Source organism: Eumetopias jubatus, unplaced genomic scaffold (assembly GCF_037043125.1).
Source record: "Eumetopias jubatus isolate StellerSeaLion01/CBP00866 unplaced genomic scaffold, mEumJub1_p1.0 scaffold_2, whole genome shotgun sequence".
Classification (NCBI taxonomy): Eukaryota; Metazoa; Chordata; class Mammalia; order Carnivora; family Otariidae; genus Eumetopias; species Eumetopias jubatus.
This window is the reverse complement of record NW_028274808.1, coordinates 153,928,915-153,946,948: the sequence shown is the minus strand read 5'-3', so window position 1 is coordinate 153,946,948 and position 18,034 is coordinate 153,928,915.

Genomic DNA, 18,034 nt, shown 5'->3' with positions numbered 1-18,034 from the left:
GGGGAGTCTACCTGGATCTGCCACTTGTTGGGTCCCTGCTGGAAGAGCAGGGGCCCGACTGTGCTGTGGATCATGGTTTATGGCAACCCCGAGCTGAGAGCCCGCTCCTCGGCTCCATCTCTGCAGCTGGCTTCCCCGCTCCGATACCTGGGAGCTCTGCCGCACTCAGGCAGCCCGGGTCTTTCTGTGACCCTGAGGGCCCTGAGACCACTGTCCCCGTGAGGGTTCCTCCCCCCGCTTAGCCACTGGAGCAACTTCTAAAAGTTCTGATTTTGTGCTCTGCTGTTCTATCACTTGCCAGAAGCGGCCAGTGGAGGCCCCCTCCCCCGCCATCTATCTTCCCGAATATCGTCTTGCAGTCACTTCTCCGCACGTCTTACCTTCCAGAAAGTGTTCGCTTTTCTGTTCAGAGAGTTGTTGCTATTCTTTTCTTCGATCTCCTGTTGAGTTCATAGGTGTTCAGAATGGTTTGATCCCTGTCCAGCTGAATTCCTGGGACCAGATGAAATCCAGGTCTCCTACTCCTCCGCCATCTTGCTCCAGCCCCTTTCCTTTTTTTTTTTTAAGAATTTTTTTAATTTATTTGACAGAGAGAGAGAGAGAGAGAGAGAAAGACAGAGCACAAGCAGGGAGAGGGGCAGAGGGAGAGGAAGAAGCAGGCTCTCCACTGAGCAGGGAGCCAGTTGCGGGGCTCAATCCCAGCATCCTGGGATCATGACCTGAGCCAAAGTCAGATGCTTGACCAACTAAGCCACCCAGGCACTCCAGTGACCTTCCAATTTCATCATCTGATGAAAACCCTTGTATAAGCAAGCTTGAGTTGCATTTCTGGAACTTGTAACTAAGATTGATCTTTAGGGCACCTGGGTGGCTCAGTTGGTTAAGTGTCTGCCTTCAGCTCGGGTCATTGAGTCCCGCATCAAGTTCCATGCTCAGCGGGGTGTCTGCTTCTCCCTCTCCCCTTCACCCTGCTCGTGCTCTCTCTCTCTCTCTCAAATAAATAAAATCTTTAAAAAAAAAGATTGATCTTTATTTGATACATCAATTTATATAACTAACCTTTATATTTTTAATGGTGAGTATATTTTGATTTTATAATAAAAAAATACTCTTGAAAAAAAATTAGTACAGAAACCCACAGTGATCACATTCAGGTTGGAAGTCCCTAGCTGAGGATGCTGCGTGATTCATATGCCCATGGATCACAGGAACTAGAGAGATGAGAACATTACAGAGACAGGATGTGACATGGATTTGGGATAACAATCCCTTGCTTTTATTCTAAACCAGTATTTCCCAACTAGTAGTCCAAATATTAGTGGCTTGAATGAGGTTAAACAATATACTACTAAAAATTATTTATATAAAGTTTAAACAAAGAATCAAGTTTCTTTTCTGTTAACATTTTTTCAAAGCTTCTAATTGCATTATAATTCCTGCTGTGGTATAAAGTAGCCATGGTGCCATCTATTCAAAGAAAACCATATCATTTATTAACATCTCCACAGAGCACAGTTTGGGTAAGACTAGGCTAGTCTTATGTTGTTGATAGGGAAAATTGTCCCTAGGAATCTTATTCTTATCATATTCGTTCTGATTTAAAGTCTCAGAAAGAAAGAAGAATGAGGCCAGAAGGAAAATACCATTTTTCCCTTGTGCAAAAACAGTCCCAGATAAGGATGCAAACGAATTCAGCCTAGATACCCAACATCCAGGTTGCTAAATGAAATCACAGAGAAGCAAAGCCCTAAGCCAAATAAACAAATCTCTAAGTGATGGAGTCACAGTGACTTTTACAGCAAATCTGGGAGTATTTATGAATACAAGAAATTTTCTAGTTCCAAAAATGACTGATATGCCTAGATTCAGCAGTGTATGTATGGGTCCTAACTGATAGACATCAACTCTCTGATAAATAGAAGTTTATTCAAGCTGTTTTAGGTGTTAAGGATCTTCTGATGCTATATAGTTATGAAATGATAGTGATTTATGAGAGAATTGTGGTATCTTTAGCTTCTAGATTAATCTTAAAATATAAAGGAATCATTTTCAGTTTAAAGATAAACTAAAAAGAGATTAAATCCTCTGCTCTCAACTGTTAGGTTTAGTACTAGCCTGAAAGCATGAAGATAGACTAACAGCCTTGAAAATCCTTGTGATCAGTCTTCTTCTAAGATAAAATGCACTGGTATTTTGCAAATAATTGATATTCAGGTCATTTCTTTTTTCTTTTCTTTTTTTTTTACTTCAGTTCTGCCCAGTTTTTTAAAGTGATAAGTACTATTTGAGGAAAAAATAGATGTGCCCTTATATCTTGTAATTGAAGGTATTAAAAATGCTCTAAGATCCCAAACAATAAAATCCATATAAAACAAATGTCAGTAGCTTTGTGGAAATAAATCCAGGAACTGTCTGTATATGACTGATATGTATAGGAATATTAAATACTTAAGTAGACCTAAGCGATATCTCAGGGAGGTTGGATTGTAATTTCCAAGTTCAAAAGGTGGAAATCAAATAAAATATTTAGAAAAAGATTTGATGAAGAGAAAGGTAATAGCAGAAGATAGGAAAATTATGCCAAATAAGGCTCAAGTTTGCAATGTTTAAAAGTACTATGTACGTAAATCATAAAATAGGGTGAATATCACTCATCAGGGGTCACTATGGCCCAAAAGAACCATACCTCAAATCATGTAGTCTATTCATTCTGAGTCCATGCACAATGATCCATCTTTTGATTGCCACAATAACATCACATACAACAAGACATGGAGTAATCTGAATGGAAAACAAAAAGCAATTCAATGACTGGAAATGCTGATTTCCTATGGTAATAACACACTTCCCAGTCCAGGGTATAAAATAGAGACATACTAGCAATAAATTTTACTTATTCTTGTTCTGACTTTCAGTTTCTCCAATTCTTGATAGAATTTTTGTCCAGTTACATTGGGAATGCCCCAATAGCTATCTGCAAGTGTTCATGAGCAATTCTGTTCAGTAACCGTGTGACCACACCATTTGTACATTATTTGTTTTGATTTGCCCCAGTCATGACTACGGTCACTACTTCCTTCCTGCTGAAAAGTGAGAAGACATTTCACCACTCCTTTAAGATGTGTTCCATAGAAGCAGAGCCTGAGTTGAGACTTTCTTTGAGTGGTATTTTGGGATGGTGCTTTTATGAGGAGTGGGATGAGAGAAGCAGGATTGACCAGGGGGTGAGGGGGAAGCTAAGCAAGGACGTGTCTCAGCTGGTGACTAGCTTCCCTCTGATTCTATAATGAAGTTCTGAAATTTAAATTGCACCGCAAAGGTAGCCCCACCTTAAGGCAAGAAGCTGCCCTTTTGAACACTCATATTGCACAATCATTGGCCAAGGTCTACTCGCAGGAAGTGGGGGGAGGTGTCTTCTGTTTGGCCAATAACAACTTTTGGGAGAATGGGAGAGCAATGGGTTGTTATTACCCAACACTCAAGAGTATCAGGAAGATGGGTGTATGTGATGGCAAAGGAATCCAGGTGAGGCACCAACAATATCCACTTCTTAGATAACTCAGATCCACTTGTTTGTCACATTAAATGTATTTCATCTGAGCACAGCTTCTCTAGGATTCTGGTTAATCTCATTTTCTGGGAAAACTTACAAGAGAAAGGTTAGTGGAATGAACTGCCTCACCTGATGCTGCACCTGGTCCTGAACCCATAACCAAATCATCTTCCTCTTCCATCACCCTTTCTAGGTTCTCTTGCTCATTTTCTAATGTTTCTGATTGTCAGAATTTCTTCTTTGCCTTGTGAGATGACCCTGACTACCTACCATGCCTGAGGGCTCTTGAGCCCTTGGTTATCATGCCTTTCTCAGACCATGGTTACTGTACTTACCATTTTCAGTTACAACTATAGAGATGTCCGAACGTATAGTAGCAACTATGCCTCCTCATGATGATTGAGATCAATTATGCCTGCCAGTATGTTAGAGGTAACAGAAACAAACAAACATTTCTTTGTTTACTAGTCTACTGGCTTGAAGTATACAGAGACCATGTAGTGTCTTTAGGTTTAAATTTGGTGAAAATCTCCCTGTGTCCTCCAGTGGAGTGACTCCTGCAAATCAGAATCTGAAGATCAATAGAGCCTGAAGTTACAAAGATGGGAATCTCAAATTCCTAAATGAGTCACGAGTAGAAAAGGTGAGCCACTATCTTATTTCCTACACCAAGTATTCTAACTATTGGATACATAGCTCCAAACAGTGTTAGTCATTACTTAATGACTATTAGTTTAAGATGTCTTAGAGGACAGCACCCAAGCATCTCTGTGATTCATTACCAAACTGATTCTATTAGCAAGCAGCTTTTGCATGTGTGCTAGGTGGATTCAATGGACAGAGTTCATCACAACAGCATATTTCTATAATGTAAGTCTCTCAGTCCAAGGCAATATTCTACAAAATCTCACACTGTTGGATCAGATACCATGAGCCCTTAATTTTGTGGAGGAAGGAACTGAAGGGGAAAAAAGTAAATCTGTATCTGGATCACATGTCAATCTCAATCCAAAACATTTTCCTTTTTATAATGTGTAGGGACTGATATAAACCACTTGACTCCAAGTCACTAGTTTGCCTCCTCCAAGAAGGGTGCCATACTGGGAGCTCAATGTTATTCTTTGTTGTGGGAAGGGTGAATGTTCATCTTTGATGAGGTAGGCCATGCTGTCAGGTCCATGCATAGCATCCTTCACTGCTACGATAGGGTACTAGCACTAAGAAGGTCAAGGACAGAATCTTACTGATATCTACTAACTGAGACATTTGGTGCACTGGTTTCAATGCCTCTTCTGCAGTGGATGCTCTCTGGTAGACATTAGGATGTGATACAAAGAGCCTCACACTTTCTGTCTATCCACATGTTTTTTCTCCAAACCTTCTTGTCCCTAATCTTTCAATCTTGCTCTTTCCAAGCCACTGATCATAAATTAAGCAGTATGACAGTGCTCATGTGTCCGTATATACACTTGCCTCAGGCTATTAATCTCTTCACAAAAAGTGGAAGGGCTGCTACTCTTCAGAACGCAGTACGTATTTGCAACCAATGGCAGTTGTGTGGTGATGTGTCCCCAGTAATTAGAATACAAGGGTCTGGAAACCAAGAGTAAGAAGTTGAAGTGACCAGGATGGAAAATTTGCTTCCAGAAAGCAAAAACAGAGTTACCATACTGGCAGTAATTGACCATGATCACGAGTTACTGCTCATCTGCAACTGCATATTAGGAACAATGCGGAATATGTTTGGCAATTCTACAGGTAAGGGACCATCTGTGAGATGAAATGAGATAACACTTACAGCAATTAGGGAATAAGTGTCTAAACCAGTCAACAGGAGCTGAAAGAAACACCAACAGCATCTATTACCCACCACTGCTTCCAGCAGTTAGAGAAAAACTGCTTTCCACCAGTTCACCCATTTCTGCCTGATACAAACTCTTCTGCTAGGCATTGTTGCCATTTTGAGTACATACTACCATCATGCCTCTCCTAGGTAATGCTCCTGCCTCTGGTATATCACCACTTCCACAGGGAACAGCCCCATCTGTGAACACTTCCACCTCTCCCTCTGGATCTTATACAATCACCTCACTCTAACACAGCTGCCTCCTCACGATATGCCATCAGTTTTTAAGGAATAACTGATTCATCTGACATGCATTGTTGTCTCCCACTGCCAATATTATTGACACATGTGAGACCTTGAGAAGCCAAAGCTTTATTATGATCTTTGGGTACATGGGAGAGAATGTCTCTTCCTTTTTGTGTCACACTCTCTTAGGGGAGAACTTAACACAGCATGGCCATGGTCCCCAAATCTTTGAATTATTTACTCAGAGCTCTTTTGACTTAGGATTCAGCATGAGTTCGTGGAAGGTAGGATGGGGATTAATTTATGTGACAAACATGTGTGATTCTTCTCAGAATCATTACTTCTATTTGAGAACTAAGGTTAACTCCCTCACCTCTTAGGAGGTTTTTTTTTTCTTAGAAGGCTTCTCTGTCATACAAATAAGTTTCTGGAAGCTCCACCTGCTCAGTCTGTCTGTCTGAGATTTCCAGAGGTACCTAAATCCCAAAAGAAAATATTGCTTAGGTTTAAATCAAAACAGTATATACAATTTGGCAGATATTTTATATACTCCAGTGTCTTCTAAATCTAATTGCTTTATTTGCCTCCCCATGTCTGGTCAGAAGCCCAGTGAAGACTGAGTTTATACCCTGAAACTCCATGAATTCTCCAAGGTAATGCCATGCCATTAGGCCTTTCTGGAGACTGCAAACAAGGTTTCTCCTCAATGTACCCCAACCTCATTATTGTTTCATTTCCTTCCTAAAACAAATACATTTCTGACTCTCCTGTTTTTTTATTGTATTTTTATGAATTACATTTTTATCATTTTTATTTGATTTTATAACAGATGCAGATTATAAACAGCAGCAATGATTCAGAAGCTCCCGAAAAAAAAATCCAAAGGTTGTAAAACACATGCTGCATATGCTTTATAAACACTTTCATTTCATAATTGACTCTATGAAGATCTGAAATGTTTGAATCATGCTTGAGGTTGATAGGATTCAACAGGCTTAAAATTTGTGGGGTGTTTTTGCTCTGCTTTTCAAATGTTAGATTTGCCATCACTTTATCTATCCATCTATCTACCCTTCATATATAAATAATCTTATATATATATGCATATTTATAATCTTTAATAAAGATTAAAGCAATAAAGTAAATCAAGTAATAAATTCAAATACTTCCTGGAAAATAGAAATAATTCATTTTTAGATGACTCTAGGTATAAGACTTCTAATAATTTGTTTTCAAATCAATGAACAGTATACTTTGGTAAGCAACAAAACAAGCATAATTTCTCCTATCAATCTTTAGTTTTAACGTCATAACACAATATTCTTGTGAATCAAAATTATTAAGTGTATAAAAAGAAAATAATGTTAATACTTTGGACTCACATTTCATCTCTAAATTCATTGAAAAAGATCAGAATATATTTTTCTATAGAGATATGTCATGAATATTTCTGTCTGCAAAGAGATAAGAAGGCTCATGCTATTTTAGCATTTGCTTGAAGTCTGAAAACCTGAGTTCTATTTACAACTCAGATCGAAATAATCAGATAAGACCAAACATTTCACTTATCCTGCCTGGAGTTTCTATATCTGTACTATCAAAGAGTAATTGCTGTGCTTAATTATAAGAGTAACAGTATGTTCTTGAAGTAAGTTTGGTACTTTAGAAATACAGCATGTATTTCTAGAGAACAGGTAGCACGGTGGTGTCGAGCAAACATTCCAGTGTCACACTTCTAAGCTCAAATAACAGCAAAACCTATACAACTTTGAAAAAGTTATTTATCGTTACTCCGGCTCAGTTTCTTCATCTACTAAGTAAAGAAAATATTAGTACTCATCATGTAGGGTGGCTATAAGAATTCACAATCTCACTGTCTATAAAGCTTTTAGAAAACTAGTTGACAAATAGTAAATGATATGTTTGTTAATAAATACTATTTAGGTAACTGTCAAAAATTTAACATTGCTTAATTTGTATACATAGCTAAGATAATAGAAACAAAACATCATTTTATTTTTTTAAGATTTATTTATTTATTTTGAGAGAGTGAGAATGAGAGAGAGAGAGAGAGTACATGAGAGGGGGGAGGGTTAGAGGGAGAAGCAGGCTCCTCGCTGAGCAGGGAGCCCGATGCAGGACGCGATCTCGGGACTCCAGGATCATGATCTGAGCCAAAGGCAGTTGCTTAACCAACTGAGCCACCCAGGCGCCCAACACCATCATTTTAAACATACATGAAATAAATACACTAATAGCAGAAACAAAACAAAAAAAAATGTGGGATTTTGTTAGAGTTTTTTTCTGGTTTTGGGGAAATTATTTTTTGTCAGTTGCTAAGCCACCTACTATACTGTTTTTATCTCTGTAAAGAATGGTGTCCCCAAGTTTGTGACTTGACTTAGATTTTTTTTTTAAAATGGTTGAAATGGGGAAAATCAAATCTATACATCTCTTAGCATCACTTTAACTTTAAAAACACCATAGAATTCTCTAGGCTTCCTAAATAATTTCAAAATACTTAATAGAAAAATCTAATATTTGAGGCATGGAAGAGTCTGAAATTTTATTGGCAGTGTGGATCTTAAAGTTTAACGTTCTTGCATCCCTAGTACCAAGTATGACATTGTGACTCTGTGCTGACAACCTAAGCATGAGTGCTGTGTGAGATTTTTTTAAATTCCACCATAGTTAACATACAGTGTTTTATTAGGTATATAATATAGTGATTCAACAATTCTATACATTACTCAGTGCTCATCATGATAAGTGTACTCTTAATACCCCTCGCCTATTTCACCTGTCCCCCTCCCCATCAGTTTCTTCTCTATAGTTAAGAGTCTGTTTTTTGGTTTGTCTCTTTTTTCCTTTGTTTGTTTGTTTTGTTTTTTAATTCCACATATGAGTGAAATCATAATGTATTTGTCTTTCTCTGACTGACTTATTTCACTTAGGATTATACCTTCTAGATCCAACCATGTTGTTCCAAATGGGAAGATTTCATTCTTTTTTGTGGCTGGGTGATAGTCCACTGTATGTATATATACCACTTCTTCTTTATCTATTTACCTCTTGATGGACATTTGGGCTGATACCATAATTTCGCTCCTACAAAGAATGCTGCATAAACAAGGGGTACATACGTCTTTCAAATTGGTGTTTATGTTTTGTTTTGGTGTTGGGTTGTTTTTTTCTTTTTTTTTGGATAAAAATACTGAGTAGTGGCATTACCCATCATATGGTAATTCTATTTTAAATTTTTTGAGGAACCTCCATACTGTTTTCCACAGTGGCTGCACCAGTTTGCATTCCAACCAACAGTGCACAAGCGTTCCTTTTTCTCCACATCCTCCCCAACACTGGTTGTTTCTTGTATTTTTGATGTTGGCCATTTTGACCGGTGTGAGGTGATATCTCATTGTGGTTTTAATTTGCATTTCCCTGATGATGAGTGATGTTGAGCATCTTTTCATATGTCTGTTGGCCATCAGTATGTCTTCTTTGGAGAAATGACTGTTCATGTCTTCTGCCCATTTTTAATTGGATTATTTGGTTTTTTGGTGTTGGGTTGTATAAGTTCTTTATATATTTTGGATACCAACCCTTTATCAGATATGCCATTTGCAAATTCTCTTCTCCCATTCTGTAGGTTGTCTTTTAGTTTTGTTGATTGCTTCCCTTTCTGTACAGAAGCTTTTTATTTTGATATACTCCCAGTAGTTTATTTTTGCGTTTGTTTCCCTTGCCTCAGGAGACACATCTAGAAAGATGTTGCTATGGCCAGTGTCAGAGAAATTATTGCCTGTGCTCTCTCCTAGGATTTTTATGGTTTCAGGTCTCGCACTTAGGACCTTAATCCATTTTGAGCATAGTTTTGTGTATGGCGTAAGAAAGTGGTCCAGTTTCATTCTTTTGCATGTAGCTGTCCAGTGTCCCTAACACCATTTGTTGAAGAGACTGTTTTTTTCCCATTGCATATTCTTGCCTCCTTTACCGAAGATTAATTGACCATATATATATAATTGTGGGTTTATTTCTGGGCTCTTGATCCTGTTCCATTCATCTATGTGTCTATTTTTGTGCCGGTACCATACTGTTTTGATTACCACAACTTTGTAGTATATCTTGAAATCTGGGATTGTGATACCTGCAGTTTTGTTCTTCTGTTTTGAGACTGCTTTGGCTATTGGAGGTCTTTGGTAGTTCCACACAAATTTTGGGACTGCCTCTTTTAGTTCTGTGAAAAGTGTTCTTGGTATTTTGATAGGGATTACACTAAAACTGTAGATTTCTTTGGGTAGTATAGACATTTTAACAATATTTGTTCTTCTGATCACTGGGCGTGGAATATCTTTCCATTTGTGTCATCTTCCACTTTTTCATCAGTGTTTTATAGTTTTCAGAGTATATGTCTTTCACCTCCTTGGTTAAGCTTATTCCTAGGTACTTTATTCTTTTTTGTGCAATTGTAAGTGGGATTGTTTTCTTAATTACCCTTTCTGCTGCTTCATTATTAGTGTATAGAAATGCAACAGATTTCTGTATATTGATTTTGTATCCTGTGACCTTACTGAATTTATTTATCAGTTCTAGTAGTTTTTTTAGTGGAGTCGTTCAGGATTTTTATGTATACTATCATGTCATCTGCAAATAGTGAAAGTTTAACTTCTTCCTTACTAATTTTGATGTCGTTTAGTGCTTTTTCTTGTCTGATTGACAATTTCTTGTGAGATTTCTAAGATGCCTGCCTAAAGATACTTTCCACTCCCAACCCTGTTCCTACTCCTGTAATGGAGATGTAATGGTGGGAGCTCCAACAGCCATCTTTGTCATGAGGCAACCTTGGAAGGGGGACCACTATGCTGTGGCTGGTAGAGCTGAATGTTAGTAGGAGACAGGGACCTTGCTACCTGTGGAACCAACCAAATCAGCCTTTCCTTAAGTCCCGCGCACACAGGCACCCCATATATACAGCCAGATCTAGTCTTAAAAGAGGCCTACTCCCACAGAAAGGACATAAATTGATCTACTCAGTGAAATGTGGAAATATCTGAGACCCTTTCGTATGGAGAGGATCACGGCAAGGGTTACAAATTAAAGCAGGCCTTATTCCCTACTTTAGATGAAAACATGTATCTTAGCAAAAAGAAGTATTCTAGTGATTCAGTTCAAGTTACAGAGATTGTCTGCTATGGAATATAGGGGGAAATTAAATTAGATAGTTTTGGTTTTATTCCCTTTCTTCCTGGGTATGGGCAGCAGGATTTTACATTTCTAGGCTCCTTGTTCATAGACTTATTTAGCATCCTAGATGCCTCTTTTCCTCTCCATAGTGCCAGAATGAGGCCACAACTCCTTGCCTGAAACTGATTAGAGCTCTGGTACGTATTGGCCAAAAAGTATCTCTGACAGTACTTATACACTGAAGACACTGCAGCCTTCTTTAGTCATGATAACTGGTCAAAAATATTGCTTGTATATTCCATTAGATAGTATCAGAAAAGAAGCTAATTTCCAAATATATATTTAAAGTCAAGTTTTAAATAGCTCAGAACTGAGCAAGAAGGTTGAGGGCATTTGTCTAATTTTATTTTCTCTTTATATGATGTAGCCACCTAATGAACTAATATTGAACAGAATCAAAGAGCCAGTGATATAACAAGTAGTAGTTGTTCAATAACTAAACAAGATTCACCTTAAGTATGTGCTCCTGATAAATAATTTCTAAAACTTCTGTGGGAATTATAGGTCTAATCAAAATGAGTAACAGTATTAAGTGAGAATATCTGGAACAAATAGCTTGCCCATTCTCTAAAAACATCGATTTTAAATTTTGCCAATATTAAGGATACGTTTGCAGTATAGTTTGTCAATTCCTTATCAAAAACATTATTTCTTATAATTTTATTTAGCCATAACTAACCTTGTGGAATTCAGATAATCCCTCAAGGAATGGATCTTCTGTCACACAAAAAAGGCTGTTTTTGTCTTTTTTTTCTAGAGAAAGAAATGGTAGAGGCTGGAGAGAGAATGTTATTTCAAGGACATGAGAAAAGACAGGTCTAATAGAGAAAGGATGAGGCTGAATTAATCACTCCATGTTCATAATTCAATAGTTATATAAGTACTCACTAGGCTTAATGGGATATAGAAGTAACCCATCCTGAGAAATAATATGGAAAAAAGTGGGTCACATATTGGGGGAAACAAATTCTAATACAAGTGACCAGGAAATAGTCTACAGAGAGGATAACAACTAATTTCCATGTCTAAAGCTGAGAGAGGAATATGTTAACCCTGGGGAAATGGTCTGCATAGAGTTTAGAAAGGCCAACCCAAAGAAAGAAAAGTTGGAATATTTATGCAGTGTTTCCCAAGGAAAAGGGATATTAGATCTGACTAAAGAAAAAGTTCATTAAAGTCAAAAAAATGCATGCTCAAAAAAGATTTTCATTCTATTTTATTTAAACACAGTACTCAAAGAATTAGCAAGGTAAATATTACTAAAACAGGGCAACTCCGCCCAAAGAGGGTTGCATGAGTAACAGCTCAGCAGACCCCTCCCGCAGAAGACAGGCTGGAAAAACAAGATGCCAGCAACCCTAAGGTCCCCAAAAAACAGGTGCATCTTGCTTGGGTTCTGGTCAATAATTTGGACCCTATACATTCCCTCAAACACCCATCACCAGAAAGACTAGGAGGAGGAGCCCCCAAAATAGAAAAGACTCAAAGATTATGACTTATGCTGCAGATTTACAAATGGATGCAGATATAACCAAGATGTCGGAGATGGAATTCAGGCTAGCAATTGTGAAGACAATGGCTAGAATGGAGAAATCAATTAATAGAAACATAGAGTCTCTAAGGGCAGAAATGAAAGCTGAATTGGCAGAACTTAAAAATGCTATCAATGAGATCCAATCCAATCTAGATAATCTAACAGCTAGGGTAACTGAGGCAGAAGAACGAATAAGCGACCTGGAAGACAATATAATAGATAAAAAGGGAAAAGAGGAGGCCAGGGAAAAACAACTCAGAATCCATGAAAATAGAATCAGAGAAATAAGTGACACCATGAAGCATTCCAATGTCAGAATAACTGGAATCCTGGAGGGAATGGAGAGACAGAGAGGACTAGAAGATGTATTTGAGCAAATCGTAGCTGAGAACTTCCCTAATCTGGGGAATGAAACAAACACTCACGTCCTAGAGGCAGAGAAGACCCCTCCCAAGATCAAGGAAAATAGGCCAACACCCTGGCATGTAATAGTAAAACTTGCAAATCTTAGAAGCAAGGAAACCATCTTAAGAGCAGTTAGGGAGAAGAGATTCCCCACGTACAGAGGGAGGAACATCAGAATAACGTCAGACCTATCCACAGAGACCTGGCAAGCCAGAAAGGCCTGGCAAGACATATTCAGGGTACTAAATGAGAAGAACATGCAGCCAAGAATACTTTATCCAGCAAGACTTTCATTTAGAATGGATGGAGAGATGCAGAGCTTCCACGACCAGCAGAAACTGAAAGAATAGGTGACCACTAAGCCGGCCCGGCAAGAAATATTAAGGGGGGTTCTATAAAAGGAGAAAAACCCCAAGAGTGATATACAACAGAAATTTACAGGGACAATCTAAAAAAACAACGTCTTCACAGGCAACATGATGACAATTAATTCATGTCTTTCAATAATCACTCTCAATGTGAATGGCCTAAATGCTCCCATAAAATGGAACAGGGTTGCAGATTGGATAAAAAAGACAGGACCCATCCATATGCTGCCTACAAGAGACTCATTTTGAACCTAAAGATACATCCAGACTGTAAGTGAAGGGATGGAGATCCATCTTCCATGCCAGCGGACCTCAAAAGAAAGATGGGGTAGCAATTCTTATATGAGACAAATTAGATTTTAAACTAAAGTCAGTAATTAGAGACAGAGAAGGACACGATATCATTCTTAAAGGGTCTATCCAACAAGAAGATCTAACAATTGTAAGTATCTATGCCCCCAACATGGGAGCAGCCATCTACATAAGCCAACTGTTAACCAAAACAGTCATATTAATAACAATGCATTAATTGTAGGAGACCTCAATACTCCACTCTCAGCAATGGACAGATCATCTAAGCAGAAAATCAACAAGGAAACAAGAGCTTTGAATGATACATTGGACCAGATGGACCTCATAGATATTTAGAGAACATTTTACCCTAAAACAACAGAATACTCATTCTTCTCAAGTGCACATGGAACTTTCTCCAGAATAGACCACATGCTGGGCCACAAATCAGGTCTCAACTGATACCAAAAGATTGAGATTATTCCCTGCATATTATCAGACCACAATGCTTTAAAACTGGAACTCAATCACAAGAAAAAATTTGGCAGAAATTCAAACACTTGGAAGCTAAAGACCACTCTGCTCAAGAATCTTTGAGTCAACCAGGAAATCAAAGAAGAACTTAAACAATTCATGGATATCAATGAGAATGAAAACATATCAGTCCAAAACCTATGGGATACTGCAAAGGCGGTCCTAAGGGGGAAATACATAGCCATCCAAAGCCTCACTCAAAAAAATAGAAAAATCCTGAATTCACCAACTAACTCTACACCTTAAAGAACTAGAGAAAAAGCAACAAACGATGCCTAAGCCATGCATTAGAAGAGAAATAAGTAAAATTAAAGCAGAGATCAATGAATTAGAAACCAGAAACACAGTAGATCAGATCAATGAAACTAGAGGTTGGTTCTTTGAAAGAATTAATAAGATCGATAAACCACCAGACAGACTTATCCAAAAGAAAAGAGAAAGGCCCCAAATTAATAAAATTATGAATGAAAGGGGAGAGATCATGACTAACACCAAGGAAATAGAAACAATTATTAGAAATTATTATCAACAACTGTATGCCAATAAACTGAGCGATCTGGATGAAATGGAGGCCTTCCTGGAAACCTATAAGCTGCCAAGACTGAAACAGGAAGAAATTGACAACCTGAATGGGCCAATAACCAGTAATGAGATTGAAGCAGTGATCAAAAACCTCCCAAAAAACAAGAGTCCAGGGCCTGATGGATTCCCAAGCGAATTTTACCAAACATTCAGAGAAGAAATAATACCTATTTTACTGAAGCTGTTTCAAAAAATAGAAACAGAAGGAAAACTTCCAAACTCATTCTATGAGGCCAGCATTACCTTGATCCCCAAACCAGGCAAAGACCCCATCAAAAAGGAGAATTTCAGACCAATATCCCTGATGAATATGGATTCCAAAATCCTCAACAAAATCCTAGCTAATAGGATCCAACGATACATTAAAAGGATCATCCACCACGACCAAGTGGGATTTATCCCCGGGATGCAAGGGTGGTTCAACATTCACAAAGCAATCAGTGTGATAGAACACATTAATAAGAGGAGGGAGAAGAACAATATGGTCCTCTCGATTGATGCAGAAAAAGCATTTGACAAAATCAGCATCCTTTCCTGATTAAAACTCTTCAGAGTATAGGGATAGAGAGAACATTCCTCAAGTTCATAAAATCCATCTATGAAAAACCCACAGCGAATATCATCCTCAATGGGGAAAAGATGAGAGCCTTTCCCTTAAGATCAGGAACACGTCAAGGATGCCCACTCTCGCCACTATTGTTCAACCTAGTACTAGCAGTCCTAGCAACAGCAATCAGACAACAAAAAGAAATAAAAGGTATTCAAATTGGCAAAGAAGAAGTCAAACTCTCTCTTTTTGCAGATGACATGATACTTTATGTGGAAAACCCAAAAGACTCGACCCCCAAATTACTAGAACTCATACAGCAATTCAGTAATGTGGCAGAATACAAAACCAATGTACAGAAATCCGTTGCTTTCTCATACACTAACAACCCAACTGTAGAAAGAGAAATTAGAGAAACGATTCATTTTACAATAGCACCAAAAACCGTAAGATACCTCGGAATAAACCTAACCAAAGAGGTAAAGGATCTATACTCTAGGAACTACAAAACACTCATGAAAGAAATTGAGGAAGACACAAAAAGATGGAAAAATATTCCATGCTCATGGATCGGAAGAATAAACATTGTTAAAATGTCTATGCTACCCAGAGCAATCTATACCTTCAATGCCATCCTGATCAAAATTCCAATGACATTTTTCAAAGTGCTGGAACAAACAATCCTAAAATTTGTATGGAATCAGAAAAGACCCCGAATCGCCAAGGAAGTGTTGAAAAAGAAAAACAAAGCTGGGGGCATCACGTTGCTCGATTTCAAGCTATATTGCAAAGCTGTGATCTCCAAGACAGCATGGTACTGGCACAAAACAGACATAAAGACCAATGGGACAGAATAGAGAACCCAGATATGGACCCTCAATTCTATGGTCAAAGAATCTTTGACAAAGCAGGAAAAAACATGCAATGGAAAAAAGACAATCTCTTCAATAAATGGTGCTGGGAAAATTGCACAGCCACATGCAGAAGAATGAAACGCGACCATTCTCTAACACCATTCACAAAGATAAACTCAAAGTGGATGAAAGACCTCAATGTGAGACAGGAATTCATCAAAATCCTAGAGAAGAACATAGGCAGTAACCTCTTTGACACCAGCCACAGCAACTTCTTTCAAGATACCTCTCCAAAAGCTAGTGAAACAAAAGCAAATATGAACTTTTGGGACTTCATCAAGATAAAAAGCTTCTGCACAGCAAAGGAAACAGTCAACAAAACAAAGAGGCAAACCACAGAATTGGAGAAGATATTTGCAAATGACACTACAGATAAAGGGCTGGGATCCAGGATCTATAAAGAACTTCTCAAACTCAACACCCAAAAAACAAATAATCAAGTCAGAAAGTAGGCAGAAGATATGAAAAGACACTTCTCTGAAGAAGACATACAAATGGCTAACAGACACATGAAAAAATGTTCATCATCACTAGCCATCAGGGAAATTCAAATCAAAACCACACTGAGATACCACCTTACACCAGTTAGAATGGCAAAAATGGACAGGGAAAGAACAACAAATGCTGGAGAGGTTGTGGAGAAAAGGGAACCCTCTTACACTGTTGGTGGGGATGCAAGTTGGTACAGCCACTTTGGAAAACAGTGTGGAGGTTCCTCAAAAATTTAAAAAGAGAGCTACCCTATGACCCAGCAATTGAACTACTGGGTATTTACCCCAAAGACACAGATGTAGTGAAAAGAAGGGCCATATGCACCCCGATGTTCATAGCAGCAATGTCCGCAATAGCCAAACTGTGGAAAGAGCCGAGATGCCCTTCAACAGATGAATGGATAAAGAAGATGTGGTCCATATATACAATGGAATATGACTCAGCCATCAGAAAGGATGAACACCCAACTTTTACATCAACATGGATGCGACTGGAGGAGATTATGCTAAGTGAAATAAGTCAAACAGAGAAAGTCAATTATCATATGGTTTCACTGATTTGTGGAACATAAGGAATAGCAGGGAGGACATTAGGAGAAGGAAGGGAAAAATGAGGGGTGGGGAATTGGAGGGAGAGATGAACCATGAGAGACTATGGACTCTGTGAAACAAACAGGGTTTTAGAGGGGAAGGGGGAGGGGGGACTGGTTAGCCTGGTGATGGGTATTAAGGAGGGTAAGTACTGCATGGAGCACTGGGTGTTATACGAAAACAATGGATCGTGGATCACGACATCAAAAACTAATGATTTATTGTATGGTGACTAATATAATAAAATAAAATTTTTAAAAAAGTTAAGCACTTATAAAAATGCATGCCTATGATCTCATGATAATATTTTGTCATTAAAGTATACAATTTTAAAAGGTTGAGAATTTTATAACATCTTGAAAGTTGGTAATAGTTAACCAAAAGCAACAGAAAACATTTAAAAATTTTTTTCTATTTCCATTTCTTCCAAGATGCCTGAGGATTTTTATTAGGAAAAAAAAAGTTAAATGATACAGTCTCAAAATTTTATAGTATTCTTAAAAATTAAAACTTTATTTTTACTCTAATGATTATTCAGCAAGAGGCCTAATGAATCAAACTGGAAATCATAAAAATAAAATTTAGTCTACTCTATGATGTGCTTCTTTATAATAGCCTTGCCTTCTTCTAAAGGAGATTAATATAATGGTAATACAAAACTTCCAACTATAATTTTTTCTATCATTGGGCTCATAGGGATTGATTTTACAATCCTGAATTGCAAAGCAAAAGACTTTTACTCTTCCAAAACTCAAAAGTTCACTTTGACAACAAGTGTATTATAAATGTTCTATCAAATATTAGAGGTCAAGTTTTACTGAAGTGATTGTTTCCCAAATCCCAGAATGCCAGCATTTTGAGTCTATATTAATAGTGAAGTAGTAAAAA